This window comes from Triticum aestivum, chromosome 4D, assembly GCF_018294505.1.
Source record: "Triticum aestivum cultivar Chinese Spring chromosome 4D, IWGSC CS RefSeq v2.1, whole genome shotgun sequence".
NCBI lineage: Eukaryota > Viridiplantae > Streptophyta > Magnoliopsida > Poales > Poaceae > Triticum > Triticum aestivum.
The window spans coordinates 23,997,250-24,010,626 of NC_057805.1; positions in this window are offsets into that span (position 1 = coordinate 23,997,250).

Sequence of the window (13,377 nt, forward strand, 5' to 3'; positions counted from 1 at the left end):
AAGTAGAATCGTCATCTTCTCCTCCGCGAGCTGGGTCTCCCATGAATACTCCGATCTTCTTTATCAGGTCGTCGTTCTTCTCCAACAACGTGGCGATCTCCTCCTCATATCCATCGCGCGTAGCCTTGAGTTCTTCCTCCAACTCCATGATCTTGGTCAATGCCTTCTTCAGATCTATCATGTCTGAGCACATCTGGTTCTCCTGGCGACGAATGTGTTGGTTTTGCTCCTGGATGAAAGCTGCAATTGATCCATCCTTCTTGGTGCTGATCATCTCCCATTGCTCATCTCGGCGTCCACAAATCTGATAGATAGTATCCTTAAGCTCCCTGCAGTAGACGTCTCCAATGCGTCCCATAGAGATGTGGGCTGCCATGCTCTTCCCTAAACTCCAGGTTGGTGCATCAAAGGAAAACTCTATAGGCTCAGTGACTGGCGTAAACGTCCTTCCTGGAACTTGAACTTGAATCTTCCAGAGCTCCTCTTCTAGTAGTGTGGCGTTGTAGGTCCCGGTGAAGCTTGGTATTCCAATGTTCAGGTACTTAGTGACTTCCTTCAAGTGTCGTCCAAAAGGTGTATCTTCATCCGGTTGCATGAACTTGTTCCTTGCATCCGCCATTCCTAAAAGAGTAGAAAGTGGAGAGGAGTCAGAAATGAGAAGAGAGTAGTGTTCTAGGGTTTAAGCTTAGTGGTCTTGTCCTACAGTCAGCGTGTGCTCTGATACCACCTTTGTAGCGACCAGACCTCAAACAGTCTGTGCTCTGTGCTTTAGTGTCATCCCTAGATCAGTAATGCTGACACGCACAGTACAAATGGAGGATTTATAACAGAGTAGCAATCACACACTTATTACGTCGAGTATCTCAAAAGAGAAATAAGTATGATAAATATGGCTTAAGGCCATCTAATACGATAACAGCGGAAGACTTGGAAGATAAGTGAGTCCATCAACTCCAACGGCATCACTGAGTATAAGACCACGACCTAAGGCACCTTACTCGTCGTTTGAAAAGTCTACAACATAAAACGTTGCAGCCCGAAAACGGGTCAGCACATGGAATATGCTGGCAATGTAACACATAGAGAGTAATGAACATAATAATGCTATTCTACATGCATATATGGCTGGTAGAAGGCTCTATGGTTACAGTTTTGCGAAAAGCCAATTTTTCCCTACTGCAAAGGAATAAATTTTATTTAACTATCATGGTGGTTGTTAAACATTGAGATGGTTGACAGCATCTCCATCCCAATTAAGTATCATCATTAACCCAACAAAATTAATTAAAGTAACATGGTGATGAGATTCACATGATAATCCAAGTACTAGATACTCAAGATGTCCATAACTGGGGACACGGCTAACCATGATTAGTTTGTACACTGTGCAGAGGTTTGCGCACTTTTCCCCGCAAGACTCGATCGCCTCCGCTTGATTCTCGCACTACATGATGTTTGAGAAACGGATGACCGAGACACAATCTTTCAGAAACAATAACCCTTTACTCCGGGTGGACAGTTACACCTACTTTCCCCTACATATGCTAGCCCACCTCTTCAAGATATCATGTAACCTACTCAACTATGCTAGAGCCCATAATAGCTTGTGGCTGCACACGGAAGTTTCTAGCATGAATAATCTTATGATCCCTTTGAGCCTGGGTGGCGGTCCTTAGAAAAACAGGCAACACTGGATTCTCCAGGTGCCTCAATCCACCCAGATGTGAGTTTTAGTTGGCACCTTAAGTAAACCATTAATTAACAATCTCACATCTGTCATGGAAATTCACTCAAACCCATTCCACGTCTACGAGCATAGCATAGCAATATAAGAAAACGTAGAAGTAACTCCCAAGGGTTTGATAATAAACAGGGCAATAGGTACTACCTCAACTACTTCCCAATACCCATAATTTAATTAGATCCTAGCCATGCAATGTTTGAGGGTTGGTCTAATGCAATAAAACTGGGTAGGAAAAGAGGTATGATCAACGTGTTACTTGCCTTGCTGATGATCCGTGAAACTTAGCGATTCGAAGTAGCAAGCGGCGCACTCCGGGTACTCTATCGCAAACAAACAAGCATACAATAAGCACTCATCAAATTCACAGGTAAAACTCAAATAACGATCTAACCAGAAAGTTCAACTTAAGAACTCCGGTTTGCAAAAAGAATCAAATCAAACGAAGCAACGAAAGTCAAACGGCGAAAGAAACAAGCTTCGTTTACTAATCTGGATCTAGGTCAAATTTTACAGTAGCAAAAACTTGTTTGAGTGGGTTAAACGGAAAGAGAATTTCGAGACGAAACTCTAGGCGCTTGAATCGCCTGATTCCGATAAACGAGCGAAAAGTTAAACCAGAACGAAAATCTGATCAGAAATCGCGATCTGGAGTAATCGCGGAAAATCCGTCGAAAAAAGAAAACTGACGAACAGTTAAACGAACGGGCGTTCGTTATCTGTGACAAACCGACGAACACGTTCGTTAAAACAAATGGATCGGTGAACGTTCACCTATTAATTAAACCGAAAAAAATAAACCGATCTATTAAAAAAACCTAGGGGTTCGAAAAAACGAACGGTTTAAAAAAAAAACCCGGCACGGCTACCTTGGTCCGGCGGAACTCCGGCGGGGCTCCGGCGGGCTCGAGAGGGGGCGGCGAGGGGCGGCGGGGCTGCGGGCGTCGTCGGGAGGCGGCGGGGCGACGAGGGGGGCGGCGTTCGGGGCTTCCCGTGGTGGCGGCGGCTCGGCTCCGGCGTCGGGCTCCTCGGGGTGGGGAACGGGGTGAGGGAGAGGGGGCGGGGTGGGGTATTTAAGGAGGGGAGGGGGTGGCGTGGGGAAGGGGGCAAGGCGGCGGCGGCGGTGTCCTAGCGGGACACGGCAGCGGCGGTGTCCGACTCCAGGAGCGAGACGAGGCGCGGGGCTGGCTGGGCCGTCGGCTGGGCTTCTGCCCAGTCGGCGCGCTCGGCGTTTTTTGTTTTTTTTAAAATAATTTCGCCGAACCTAAAAAAAGTCATAGAAAAATAAATAAAAATCCGAAATTGCCAGAACAAATTTTCTCCGTCTAATTAAAATAATTAGAACGAGATGAACATTTTCTTGGCCCAAAAATGCAGTTTTGAAAACGTGCAATTTTTTAATGCAATTAAAATAGCAAATAAAATCAAATATTTGATTTTAATATTTTTCCTCCAATATTTCAATTAATTTGGAGAAGTCATATTTTCTCCTCTCATTTATTTTAATACGAAATATTTTTTTCGGAGAGAAAAATAATTAAAACCAAAAATCCTCGTTCCATCATTTGATAAAAATCAAATATGAAAACCACAAAAAAATCCCCAACTCTCTCCGAGGGTCCTTGAGTTGCTTAGGATTTTCGAGGATTTGCCAAAATGCAATAAAATATGCTATGCAATGATGATCTAAGGTATAACATCCCAAATTGAAAATTTGGGATGTTACAGATAAGCACGGTAAGACATACATCAAGTGTTCTCAAATCCTTAAAGACTCAATCCGATAAGATAACTTCAAAGGAAAAACTCAATCCATTACAAGAGAGTAGAGGGGAGAAACATCATAAGATCCAACTATAATAGCAAAGCTCGCGATACATCAAGATCGTGCGAAGTCAAGAACACGAGAGAGAGAGAGAGAGAGAGAGAGAGAGAGAGAGAGATCTAGTACATACCCTCGGCCCCGAGGGTGAACTACTCCCTCCTCGACATGGAGATCGCCGGGATGATGAAGATGGCCACCGGTAGGGTGCCGGAACAGGCTCCCGAGAGGTTTTTGGTGGCTACAAAGGCTTGCGGCGGCGGAACTCCCGATCTATTGTTGTCTCCGAAGGTTTTAGGGTATATGGACTTATATAGGCGAAAGAAGTCGGTCAGGGGAGCCACAAGGGGCCCACGAGGGTGGAGGGCGCGCCCAGGGTGGGTGGGCGCGGCCCCCTGCCTCGTGGCCTCCTCGAAGCTTCCCTAACTTCAGCTCCACGTCTCCTGGATCACGTTCATTCCAAAAATCACGCTCCTGAAGGTTTCATTCCGTTTGGACTCTGTTTGATATTCCTTTTCTTCGAAACACTAAAATAGGCAAGAAAACAACAATATGGGCTGGGCCTCCGGTTAATAGGTTAGTCCCAAAAATAATATAAAAGTGTATAATAAAGCCCGTAAACATCCAAAACAGATAATATAATAGCATGAATGCTTCATAAATTATAGATACGTTGGAGACGTATCAGCATCCCCAAGCTTAATTCCTGCTCGTCCTCGAGTAGGTAAATTATAAAAGAAAGAATTTATTAAGTGTGGATGCTAGCAGGTGCACAAGTTTGATCAATGATAATTTCAATCACCTTTTCTAGCATGATTATATGTCATAACAGTAGTTCATCTCATAAAACTTCTCAAGATCAAGTAACAAGCTATTCAAATGTTAAAGCATAGACCATAAACTTTCTTGAAAACTAGCAAACTTCATTCTTAGTCATCAAACAATTACAATTCATCTTATCTTTAGGAAGGGTCTATGTCAGAGCTTTGATTTAGCAAACTCCACATACTCAACTATCATATAGTCTTCCATGATTGCTACCACTCAAAGCTTATTCTTAGAACAAATAGCATCCATCGAACACAGAGAAAGATAGGGGCTTAGTGTTTCACCTCCCAACTCACTTATCATATAGATAATTTTGAACAATAATAATTCATGATCAAATATATTTGCGTGGCCATATATGCTTAGATCTTTCCCCATCACATGATGCTTGCCAACTAAAGAGTAGGTTGGATTGAGAAGGAATACTACTGACTCTTGCATAAAAGTAAAAGATAGGCCCTTCGCAGAGGGAAGCAGGGATTTGCAGAGGTGCCAGAGCTCGATTTTGAAATAGAGATGAAAATAATTTTGAGAGGTATGCTTTCATTGTCAACATAACAACCAAGAGTTCCCAATATCTTCCATACTACATACATTATAGGCGGTTCCCACGCAGAAAGGTAAAGTTTTTACTCCCCCTCCACCAACATTCACACTCCATGGCTTGTCCGAAACAACAGGTGCCGTCCAACTTTCAACATTCCTAGGGGAGTTTTGTTTAAATTATTTGTGAGTTTGTTTTTGATCTTTTGATCATAGGACTGGGCATCCCAGTTACCAGCCATTTTCTCGTGAATGATGAGCGGAGTCCACTCATCGTGAGAATAACCCACCTAGCATGGAAGATACTGACAGCCCCTAGTCGCTACATGAGCGATTCAGGCATGCAAAACAGATTATTATTTGAAGGTTTAGAGTTTGGCACATGCAAATTTACTTGGAACGGCAGGTAAATACCGCATATAGGTAGATATGGTGGACACTCATGGAACAAACTTGGTTCAAGGAATTTGGATGCACAAGCAGTATTCCCGCTTAGTGCAGATATTTTGTCTAGCAAAGGATTCTTAATAGAAAGCACCACATGTTGGAGGATCTATAACAATATAACTTCTATACAAATACACCCAAGCATAACTCATTACGTTGTCTTCCTTGTCCAACTTCAACTAATTTGCTCAGGTTTGAAAATAATTAATGGGGCTCACAATCATAGAAGATTATAAGATAGTATATTTATATGTGAAATCTCTCTTCCTTCAATATTCTTTCATGAATTCTTCAAGTGACCAATACAATGCTTGCTAACCTTCAATAAATTTACTATCTCTACTTCTTAGATGTGAAGTCATTACTCCCAACGGGGTAAGCATATGAAACATATATAATTTCAGATTTATGACATTCAACTCATTCAACCATTTACTCATAGGATATAAGTGAAGCACACGAGTAAATGACAAACTACTCCAAAAAGATATAAGTGAAGATCAATGAGTAGTTAAATAATCGTGTAACTATGTGAAGACTCTCTCTCATTTAAGAATTTCAGACCTAATGTATTTTATTCATACAGCAAGCAAAGCAAAACAGAATGACATTGCAAGGATAGCACAACTCATGTGAAGAAGAAAAAACTTAGGCTCAGCCGATACTAACCGATAATTGTTGAAGAAGAAAGGTGGGATGCCTACCGGGGCATCCCCAAGCTTAGATGCTTGAGACTTCTTGAAATATTATCTAGGGATGCCTTGGGCATCCCCAAGCTTGAGCTTTTGTGTCTCCTTAATTCCTTTTATATCACGGTCTCCCTAAATCTCAAAAGCTTCATCCACACAAAACTCAACAAGGAGTCGTGAGATAAGTTAGTATAAACCAATGCAAAAACCTTATCATTTTCTACTGTAGAAAATCACAAAAATTATTATTCAACATTGCATACTAAATGTCTCTGCATATTTAATACTCCTATCCTCAAATAGAATCATTAAACAAGCAAACATATGCAAACAATGCAAACATAAGAGCAATCTGCCAAAACAGTATAGTCTGTAAAGAATGCAAGATTCATCATACTTCCCTAACTCCAAAAATTATGAAAGAAAATTCCCACTGTAGTAAATTTATCAGATCTTATTATGCAAGAGGTTTCAACAATTTAGCACATTCTGACTTTTGTAAGGAATTTTTGCAACAGCGGTAAACTTTCTGTTTTGAAACAGCAACATGTATACTTGCAAAATAAGCATGGTAAAAGCTATCCTTGACATTTTTATTGAAAATATAGATGCAAAACTTTATTCTAAATAACAGCAATCAAATACTAACAAAAGAAAATGACGCTCCAAGCAAAACACATATCATGTGGTAAATAAAAATAGAGCTCCAAGTAAAGTTACCGATGAACGAGGACGAATGAGGGGATGCCATCCGGGGCATCCCCAAGCTTAGGCTCTTGGTTGTCCTTGAATATTACCTTGCGGTGCCTTGGGAATCCCCAAGCTTAGGCTCTTGCCACTCCTTATTCCATAGTCCATCGAATCTTTACCCAAAACTTGAAAACTTCACAACACAAAACTCAATAGAAAACTCGTAAGCTCCGTTAGTATAAGAAAATAAATCACCACTTTTGGTACCGTTGTGAACTCATTCTAAATTCGTAATGGTGTCATATCTACTGTATTCCAACTTCTCTATGGTTCATACCCTCCGATACTACTCATAGATTCATCAAAATAAGCAAACAACACATAGAAAACAGAATCTGTCAAAAACAGAACAGTCTGTAGTAATCTGCATCAAACTCAAACTTCTGGAACTCAGAAACATCTTCCAAAATAGGACGATCTAGATAATTTGATAATTGATCTAATGCAATTGGAATCAGTATTTTATCACTTTTTGGTGAGTTTTAACAATTGTTTTCGTGAGCAGAAAGTTTCTGTCTTTTTCAGCAAGATCAAATAATTATCATCCAAGAAGATCCTATAGGTCTTACTTGGCACTTTATTGAAACAAAAGCTATAAAACATGATTAATACAGTAGCATAATCATGTGAACACACAAAAACAGTAAAGGTAAATATCGGGTTGTCTCCCAACAAGCGCTTTTCTTTAATGCCTTTCTAGCTAGGCATGATGATGACAATGATGCTCACATAAAAGATAAGAATTGAAACATAATGGGAGCATCATGAAGCATATGACTAGCACATTTAAGTCTAATCCACTTCCTATGCATAGGGATTTTGTGGCAAACAACTTATGGGAACAATAATCAACTAGCATAGGAAGACAAAACAAGCATAGCTTCAAGATTTTCAACACATAGAGAGGAAACTTGATATTATTGCAATTCCTACAAGCATATGTTCCTCCCTCATAATAATTATTAGTAGCATCATGAATGAATTCAACAATATAACTATCACATAAAGCAGTATTTTCATGATGCACAAGCATATAAATTTTATTACTCTCCACATAAGCAAGATTCTTCTCATGAATAGTAGTGGGAGCAAACTCAACAAAATAATTGTCATGTGAGGCATAATCCAATTGAAAACTAAAATCATGATGACAAGTTTCATGGTTATCATAATTCTTAATAGCATACAAGTCATCAAAATAATCATCATAGATAGCAACTTTGTTCTCATAATCAATTGGAACCTCTTCCGAAATAGTGGATTCATCACTAAATAAAAGTCATGACCTCTCCAAATCCAGTTTCATAAATATAATCATCATAAATAGGAGGCATGCTTTCATCATAATAAATATTCTCATCAAAACTTGGGGGACAAAAAATATCATCTTCATCAAACATAGCTTCCCCAAGCTTGTGGCTTTGCATATCATTAGCATCATGGGTATTCAAAGAATTCATACTAACAACATTGCAATCATGCTCATCATCCAAGGATTTAGTGCCAAACATTTTAATACATTCTTCTTCTAACACTTTGGCACAATTATCGGAATCCTTATTTTCATGAAAGACATTAAAAAGATGAAGCACATGAGGCATCCTCAATTCTGTTTTTTTGTAGTTTTCTTTTATAAACTAAACTAGTGATAAAACAAGAAACAAAAAGATTCGATTGCAAGATCTAAAGATATACCTTCAAGCACTCACCTCCCCGGCAACGGCGCTAGAAAAGAGCTTGATGTCTACTACACAACCTTCCTCTTGTAGACGTCGTTGGGCCTCCAAGTGCAGAGATTTTTGTAGGACAGTAGCAAATTTCCCTTAAGTGGATGACCTAAGGTTTATCAATCCGTGGGAGGCGTAGGATGAAGATGGTCTCTCTCAAGCAACCCTGTAACCAAATAACAAAGAGTCTCTTGTGTCCCCAACACACCCAATACAATAGCAAATTGTATAGGTGCACTAGTTCGGTGAAGAGATGGTGATACAAGTGCAATATGGATGGTAGAAAATATAAAAACAGCAAGGTAACTAATAATAAAAGTGAGGACAAACGGTATCGCAATGCATTGAAACAAGGCCTAGGGTTCATACTTTCACTAGTGCAAGTTCTCTCAACAATAATAACATAATTGGATCATATAAATATCCCTCAACATGCAACAAAGAGTCACTCCAAAGCCACTAATAGCGGAGAACAAATGAAGAGATTATGGTAGGGTACGAAACCACCTCAAAGTTATCCTTTCTGTTCTATCTATTCAAGAGTCCGTAGTAAAATAACATGAAACTATTCTTTTCGTTCAATCTATCATAGAGTTCATACTAGAATAACACCTTAAGACACAAATAAACCAAAACCCTAATGTCACCTAGATACTCCACTGTCACCTCAAGTATCCGTGGGCATGATTATACGATATGCATCACACAATCTCAGATTCATCCATTCAACCAACACAAAAGTACTTCAAAGAGTGCCCCAAAGTTTCTACCGGAGAGTCAAGACGAAAACGTGTGCCAACCCCTATGCATAAGTTGATTGAACCCGCAAGTTGATCACCAAAACATACATCAAGTAGATCACGTGAATATCCCATTGTCACCACAGATAAGCACGGCAAGACATACATCAAGTGTTCTCAAATTCTTAAAGACTCAATCCGATAAGATAACTTCAAAGGGAAAACTCAATCCATTACAAGAGAGTAGAGGGGGAGAAACATCATAAGATCCAACTATAATAGCAAAGCTCGCGATACATCAAGATCGTGCGAAGTCAAGAACACGAGAGAGAGAGAGATCAAACACATAGCTACTGGTACATACCCTCAGCTCCGAGGGTGAACTACTCCCTCCTCATCATGGAGATCACTGAGATGATGAAGATGGCCACCGGTGAGGGATTCCCCCTCCGACAGGGTGCCGGAACGGGCTCCCGAGTGGTTTTTGGTGGCTACAAAGGCTTGCGGCGGCGGAACTCCCGATCTATTGTTGTCTCCGAAGGTTTTAGGGTATATGGACTTATATAGGCGAAAGAAGTCGGTCAGGGGAGCCACGAGGGGCCCACGAGGGTGGAGGGCGCGCCCAGGGGGGTGGGCGCGCCCCCTACCTCGTGGCCTCCTCGAAGCTTCCCTGACTTCAGCTCCACGTCTCCTGGAGCACGTTCGTTCCAAAAATCACGCTCCCGAAGGTTTCATTCTGTTTGGACTCCGTTTGATATTCCTTTTCTTCGAAACACTGAAATAGGCAAGAAAACAACAATATGGGCTGGGCCTCCGGTTAATAGGTTAGTCCCAAAAATAATATAAAAGTGTATAATAAAGCCCGTAAACATCCAAAACAGATAATATAATAGCATGAATGCTTCATAAATTATAGATACGTTGGAGACGTATCAGCATCCCCAAGCTTAGTTCCTGCTCGTCCTCGAGTAGGTAAATGATAAAAGAAAGAATTTATGAAGTGTGAATGCTAGGAGGTGCAAAAGTTTGACCAATGATAATTTCAATCACCTTTTCTAGCATGATTATATGTCATAACAGTAGTTCATCTCATAAAACTTCTCAAGATCAAGTAACAAGCTATTCACATGTTAAAGCATAGACCATAAACTTTCTTGAAAACTAGCAAACTTCATTCTTAGTCATCAAACAATTACAATTCATCTTATCTTCAGGAAGGGTCTATGTCAGAGCTTTGATTTAGCAAAGTCCACATACTCAACTATCATATAGTCTTCCATGATTGCTACCACTCAAAGCATATTCTTAGAACAAATAGCATCCAGCGAACACAGAGAAAGATAGGGGCTTAGTGTTTCGCCTCCCAACTCACTTATCAAAAACTATTTCCACCGCCGCAACCTTCTGTATCCGCGAGATGCCATCTTGGAGCCTTCGCCGACGCTCCACCGGAGGGGGAATCAACCACGGCACTACTAGAAAAACGGCTATAGCTAATATGGACATTAATGGCGCACCATGTATGTGGTGCGCCACTGCTATATAGCAGTGGCGCACTAGATATAGGTGCGCCATTATTGGCCACTTACTAATGGCGCACCTGGTGTGTGGTGCGCCATTACTAGTTTTGAAAAAAAAATTTGTTAGCAGTGGTGCACCAGGGGATAGTGCACCATTACTATGTCACTTAGTAATGGCGCACCTATACAAAGTGCGCCATTACTATGTGTATGACTGGGTCAGACCTTGGTCAAACTTAGTAATGGCGCACTTTGCATAGGTGCGCCATTACTATGTCAAACTTAGTAATGGCGCACCTATACAAAGTGCGCCATTACTAACTTTGACCAAGGTTTGACCAAGTCATACACATAGTAATGGCGCACTTTGTGAAGGTGCGCCATTACTAAGTTTGAAAATTTTCACCAAATGCATCCCCCCTGTGGATCGCCTTCTCAGTTTAAAAAAATTAAAAGAAAATGATGGAAATGTCAAAAAAATAAAAGAAAATAAGTTTCCCATGTGATATGTGGTCTAGTTGTGGACAAAATTTACAAATATGAATTTCGACTTTATTTGCAAAATCTCTCTGGAATTTAGTAAAATGGGCATAACTTTTGCATATGAACTCGGATTAAAAAGTTATTTATATGAAAAATCATCTACTCGAAAAGTTACATCCGAATTCAACTGGGGGAACCCCGTTGAAGATTTTTAGAATCCCCAAAAACCTAACAGAATAAAAGATACGGGGATTTTAAGATCTACAGGGGGAAAAATGGAAAAAAAATTCAAACTTAGTAATGGCGCACCATTTGCTAGGTGCGCCACTAGTAACAGAAAAAAAATTTGGTTTCGAATTTTTTTTGGAAAAAATGTTCAAAATATGGTACGTAATATGACCGGGAAGTTTGAAATATTTTTTCAAAATTTCATCACACTCATGAACATGAACAAAGTCCTAGACATCAACAAGGTTTAATAGGATTGATATGATAGATATATCAATAAGTGCCTGCTAAGTGAGCAGGTGCTGGGGTTGGATAGAACTGTGAAGTTAAGCGTGCTCGGGCTGGAGTAGTGTGAGGATGGGTGACCTTCCGGGAAGTTTGACCACGGAATGCGATTTGACTTGAGATTAAGCATAGTGACCCGAGATTAAGCCATAGTGACCCGAGATTAAGAAAAAATCAAAAACAAATTTGAATTTTTTTTGAAATAAAATTGTTAGTAATGGCGCACTTCTATGTGGTGCGCCATTACTAAGGCAGATAGTAATGGCGCACTATAGGTGCACCATTACTATCTGTTATAGTAATGGCACCAATTGTGCACCATTACTATTTGTTACTAATGGCGTGTTAATAGTGGCGCACCTATAGTGCGCCATTAATAGCCAAAATAGGTGCGCCACTAACAGCCTTTTTTCTAGTAGTGCGGAGGGCCTCTACATCATCTCCAAGGCCTCTCCGATGAGTTGTGAGTAGTTTACCACAGACCTTCGGGTCCATAGTTATTAGCTAGATGGCTTCTTCTCTCTCTTTGAATCTCAATACCATGTTCTCCTCGATCTTCTTGGAGATCTATTCAATGTAACTCTTTTTGCGGTGTGTTTGTCGAGATCCGATGAATTGTAGGTTTATGATCAAGTTTATATATGAGAAATAATTGAATCTTCTCTGAATTCTTTTATGTGTGATTGGTTATCTTTGCAAGTCTCTTCGAATTATCAGTTTGGTTTAGCCTACTAGATTGATCTTTCTTGCAATAGGAGAAGTGCTTAGCTTTGGGATCAATCTTGCGGTGTCCTTTCCCAGTGACAGCAGGGGCAGCAAGGCACATATTTTATTGTTGCCATCGAGGATAAAAAGATGGGGTTTATATCATATTTCTTGAGTTTATCCCTCTACATCATGTCATCTTTCTTAATGCGTTACTATGTTCTTATGAACTTAATACTCTAGATGTAGGCAGGAGTCGATCGATGTGTGGAGTAATAGTAGGAGCTGCAGAATCGTTTCGATCTACTTGTCACGGACGTGATGCCTATATACATGATCGTACCTAGATAATCTCATAACTATGCACTTTTCTATCAATTGCTCGACAGTAATTTGTTCACCCACCGTAATACTTATGCTATCTTGAGAGAAGCCACAAGTGAAACCTATGGCCGCCGGGTCTATCTTTTATCATATAAGTTTCCATCTACTTTTATTTGCATCTTTTACTTTCCAATCTATATCATAAAAATACCAAAAATATTTATCTTATCTTATTATCTCTATCAGATCTCAATTTCGCAAGTACCGTGAAGGGATTGACAACCCCTTTATCGCCTTGTTGCGAGGTTCTTGTTTGTTTGTGTAGGTGCGTGGGACTTTTGAGGAGCCTCCTACTGGATTGATACCTTGGTTCTCAAAAACTGAGGGAAATACTTACGCTACTTTGCTGCATCACCCTTTCCTCTTCAAGGGAAAACCAACGCAGTGCTCAAGAGGTAGCAAGAAGGATTTCTGGCGCCGTTGCCGGGGAGGTCTTCGCTCAAGTCAAGACATACCAAGTACCCATCACAAACTCATCTCCCTCG